Below are 5377 nucleotides of genomic sequence, written 5' to 3' on the forward strand. Positions count from 1 at the left end.
TGCTGATCCTGAACCTAAGTCTTTAAAAGCCTGGCACTTTATGCTTTTTAAAACTCCATGTCACTACATAGCCATTGTAGAGTAGGAAAATTCTCCTAGAAACCTTATCCCAGTTGGAAGCACCTTATCTGACAAAAGTTAGATAAACACAAGAAAAGCAAACAAGTTTATTAACATATGCATCACACACACACACACACACACAGGATCATTCAGTAATGAGTCACTCAAAGAGGTGATTAGAACTTTGGCTTATAAGTATCTTAGCAGAAGAACAATAAATTTTTAGAGAAACAACAAGACAAAGGAAAGCAACTTTGTTCCTAGGGCAGCAGACGATGGAAGGTAAATTATATGGGGAAAATGCTAGATAAGGGCTGGGTGTAGCAATATTTGCTATATAGATTCCTCTGATGTGGTCTATGGGCTGATAAGGGTCTAGACTTGTCTCTGGTGATTAACTTCTGTCCTTCCTGGTAGAGGTGGGAAGAGGGACACCTTTATAAATATATGTCCTGTTCTTAGGCAAATAGGGGGAAAGAGGAGACGGGTTTTTTTTTTATCTACTCTGCTTATTTGTCTTTAGCTCAAATAATCCCTATGTTGCAGGGGCATATTTTGGGGTGGTGTATTCTGCTACTCTTCCCCAGGCTCTAGAACGATCACCTAGACAAACCACATGGAAAGATCAGATGCAGACTAATGGAGAAAGAGAGAGACCCAGCCAAGCTCAGCCTTCCAGCCATCCCTTCCAAGATGCCAGACACGTGAGTGACCCAATGGATACCCTAGCCCTGGCCGTGACCATTATACTGACGCGAGAAACCTCAAGACCAACAGAAGAACATTTTAACTGATCCCAGTCGACTCACAGAAGCATGAGAGTGAGTGGTTGCTTCAAGCCACTAAGTTTTGGGTGATTAGTTATGCAGCGATTGATAAGTGGAACGGGAGGGGGGGCAAGGTAGCAACAGAGAAAGAGGATGGTGCACTGTGTATCAGCTCTTAGGGGCTTCCATCCAGAAGTGACAGGGGAAATTTCTATTTATATTTCATTAGCTAAAGCCAGTCATACAGCCATGCTTAACTTCAGGGAAATTATGTGCAGGAAAGAAAGGACACGAGGGGTAGTTACCCCCACCCCCACCCACGTCTAGCAGCAAGGGAGGCCGGGGAAGCCGAGCAGGTTTGTGATGATTTGTCGTCCTTGGTCATGATTCATTACCTGGGGCTGGCCACACCACAGCCCCGAACACAGTCAGGGTACTGCTGTTAAGGTGAAGGCAGGGATACGTGCAGCATCTGCTCCGAGAGGGGAGTGGGTGAGTAACCAGTAAGTAACGGGTTGCAACAGCTGTCCCCCCCCTCCCCCGTTCTCACACCCTGCACTGACCATGGCCCCACTCACTAAACTTGAGCTCTCACCATCCCCCCACTTTCGATCCTATATTTGGAATTTAAATTAGGAACAAGCCTGGGCAGGGAAAAGAAAGGGAGAGAAAGAAGGGAAAGAGGGGAAAAAAAGGAGGGGTAGAGAGAAAGGCAGCAGTTATATACTTGGGTGTGAAATGAAAGACAGACTTTGAGTGCTCCCGACTCTAACTTCAGCACTTTTTCTACCACTTAGGGGGAGAAAATAATTAATGTTTGCACAAAAATGTCAAACAGAAAGACAAAGGGAAAGGGAACATTTCAAAGAAGTGGGAAATGTGTGGCAGGCTGGGTGGTCTGGTTGAAAAAGGAAAAACAAAATTCTTCTCAGGTTGTGCTTTGGGAAACTCTTGGAGGAATGCAATGGAACATTCTGATCTGAGGCTTATTATGCCTTGAGTACTGCTTTCTCTAGCCACCACCCTAATGCAGATAATCTTTGTTTCTTTTCTCCCCTTTCTTCTAAGTTCCCAAATCAGCTCACACAGGTTCTTCCTTGTTCGTCAAAATTAAATCCAAAATAGCAACTCTTTTTGTCATTTCTATATTAAGATGAAATCCTAGGAAAATGTTTAACCATCCTCAAAAGACTTTTCACATATTGTCCTCAAAAGAACTTTATTTACCAGCCTTATTTTACTTGTTAGAGAATCGGGGCTAATAGAAGTTAATTCATCCAAGCTCACCTGAGACACCTGAAACTTGGGACGTTTGGGTGGCTCCGTGGTTGAGCGTCTGCCTAGGTCATGACCCTGGGGTCCTGGGATCGAGTCCCACATCGGGCTCCCTACAGGGAGCCTGCTTCTCCCTCAGCCTTGTGTCTCTGCCTCTCTGTGTGTCTCTCATGAATAAATAAAATCTTAAAAAAAAAAAAAAAAACCCTGAAATTAGATCTGTTTATCTTCATAATCCCTTAAGTTAACCACCCAAACACTTAGACTTTCAAGAATTTATTTGGTGTATTGTTCTTAACTGAACCTGGGATCTAGAAATTTTCTAGATAGCTTGGCCAGCATTTGTTGTCTCATTCAGGAATACAACTAGTTCCTCCTCCTGATGGCACTGTCTTTAGTATCCTCCCACATCTGTCTCATTTCTACTTTCTCTCTACTTTTATTCTCACCCAAATGTTCCCCTCTGTCCTCCCACGTAGCAGTTACGGGTTTCCACATATGTGGATATCGCAAGCCACGCCAATCTGTGGCCAAGTCTGTTTATGCTGACTCCACTCACTAGACTTTATGATGCCCTTTGGGTATATTCCTGCCTTAAATGGAAGCCTCAAGGTCACCTAGTTCTTGCCCCTGCTTTGCTGTCTCTCCCACTCCAGACCCTTCAAATGAATCTCAGAACTCACAAAGCCTGCCCCGGGCTTCAGTAAAACCTTGATGGACGTCATCATCACTTTGCCCTTATATTTGCTCTTCTATTTCCTGGTTCTTTGGGGCCCCAACCTAGCTCCTGGTTACCACCTAGTCCTGTTGGTTAGTGGCATGAGGTTGCTCTTCCAATTATGCCTGTGTCTACACTAACAAGTGCCCTATTGAAGCATCCTAGCCCTATTGATGCTAACGAGCAATGCCATTAGTTATGGATCTACCACGCGTCTACCTCTGAGCTAAACATTTCATGTATTATTGCATGTACTTCTGTAGGGGAGGAAAAATTCTCCCTCTACTCTTCTAAGTTCTTTGCTGGGAACTCTTAACAAATAACAGATTAACAAAAGAAATACAAACAGAAATTTATTAGCATGTAGACCTCCTGTATGAATGGGAGACACTCGGTAACTATGGAGTGTAGTTAACTACTCAGTAGTAACTACTACTCAGAGGTAGTTTTTTTTTTTTTTTAAAGATTTTATTTATTTATTTGAGAGAGACAGAACACCAGCAGGGAGAGGGGCAAAGGGAGAGGGAGAAGCAGGCTCCCTGCTGAGATCATGCCTTAAGCTAAAAGCAGATGCTTGACCAACTGAGCCACTGGCCCCTCAGAGGTTGTGTAGGAGTTCAGGCTTAAATACCTTTTCAGCTAAAGACAAAAGAGAGAAGGCTGGGGGGGAGGGGGGAGTCAGTTATAGGTAGATGAGCCGGACAAGTCTGCTAAACAGGAACGCATTTCGCTATGCAGATTTAGGTCAGTGCCTTATCCTTTGATGAATTGAGTTTCTTGTGACTTAGTCACTCTTCCCCCGGTACAGGGAAGGAGACACCCTTACAATGGAGAGCTCCTTCTCAATGCAAATTTCCCTTGCAAAAGGCTAACTGCTCATCTGTTTTCAGAGCTTCTCCTTTGTCTGCTATTTCTCAAAATAATTCTCATGCCCGAGAGGTATATTCTGGGGTGGCACATCTCACCACTCTTCACTCCTCATGACAAACCAGCAAGGTATGGTTATTCCCTTCATTCTCCAGGAAGAAGGAACAGAAGCAACACTAAGGCTAGGAAACATCCTTCATATTTAAATTAAAGCTCTTCTCTGGACACCTGGCACTGTGCTGGGTTCTCCACCTTTACCACATGACCTGGTCTTCCCAACGGTCCTGCGAGCTGCCCGGGCATTCTCATCTCCACTTTTTTGGGGACGGGGAACTGAGAAGCTCAGGGAGGGTAGGCGGCTTCTGAAGCAGACCAAGATTTAAACTCCAGTTTCCTCTCCTGCTTGCCAGACCCAGTGCAGGATCTTTGTCCTAACTGTTGCCTCTGCCTCACTGCTCTTCCTCCATATCCACACGCTTCCCTTCCTCACCTCCTCCACATGTTTGTCCAAATGTCACCTCTCGGTGAGGATTTCCCTAACCCTCCTGTTAGAACTGCACCCTCACTCACGGCTGTCCCTCACCCCCTCCCTACTTTGTTTTCCTCCATAGCACTCATCACTCTCTGACAGCACACATTTTAGTTACTAGAATCTAAGTTCCAAGACAGAATTTTGTCACTTTTGTTCACTAGCATATGTACACTTTTTGAGAAATATTTGTTGAAAGAAAACATGGATGAATTCATATCTAATTCCAAAGCCCACCCCCTCTCTACCATGATAGTCTCAGATCCTTTGTGTCAATTGTATTTTCTTTTTGCCTCTAGGCTACTTTAGAACGCTAAGGAATTTTTAACAACAAGTGCCCACATTCAGTATTATCAAGGAAAAGAAGAAACAAGTCCAACCTACCGTGTGGCCTGGAAATGTGCTCGCAGCAGTTCTTGGCTTTATCAAAGAACATTTATTATGTGCTTCCTTGCATGTGATGCTCTGCTATCTACTATGCAGAAAAAATTAAACCAGAATGTTTATGTCTGGCTCCATCTCCCCCTCCAGTTGGCTGATTACTGGGAGAGCCAACACTGGCGCAGATGAACAAATGGAGGACACATGGCTCATATAACCCAGACCTGAATGACGGGTGCTGGGTGCCAATGTTTACAGGTCAGTCAGAGAGAAAAATCTGCAGGTCAGCCAGTCAGGGAGGAAATCCATGGGAGTTTCATCATTAGACAGGATGGGGTTTCCGGAAATCACCCAAAGAGAACTTTTCCATCCCAAATCTGTTTGGATTTCAGGGGGATATTGCTGAGAAGCAGTTTATCTCCTACACTGTCAGCTTCCTCTACAAATTCATGGTTTGGTTCCTGGATGCAAACATTTGACTGAGAAGCCACGATAACCAGGATGCTGGAAGAAGAATTTGTGGCATCCTCTGTCCTTGGGAGGAATCCATCTTTCATGATGCCATACAGATCTTGGGCCTGATGCCAACGCTTTTTAAAAAACTAATTTACTAATGATGTGTGATGCCACTATAAGCTGCCAGTAATGGGGACAACCGTCATCATTTACCATTCTTTAAGCATCCTCAAGTGAATTAGAGATTTTTAATCACTCTGCATTTACTCTGTTTATTGCTTTACTGTTTTATGCCTATACTCCCAAGTATGTATAAACAAA

General features: G+C 44.1%; 1 long non-coding RNA gene across 1 annotated transcript; it reads left to right on the forward strand.

The window, feature by feature from the left end:
* Nucleotides 1–279: 279 nt before the first annotated feature.
* Nucleotides 280–4623, forward strand: LOC125752600 (uncharacterized). The gene is made up of 3 exons (XR_007402534.1): nt 280–345; nt 651–767; nt 4519–4623. It is a non-coding gene; the product is annotated as an uncharacterized LOC125752600 (long non-coding RNA).
* Nucleotides 4624–5377: the final 754 nt, after the last annotated feature.

This window comes from Canis lupus, chromosome 15 (genome assembly GCF_003254725.2).
Source record: "Canis lupus dingo isolate Sandy chromosome 15, ASM325472v2, whole genome shotgun sequence".
In the NCBI taxonomy this organism is placed as follows: Eukaryota; Metazoa; Chordata; class Mammalia; order Carnivora; family Canidae; genus Canis; species Canis lupus.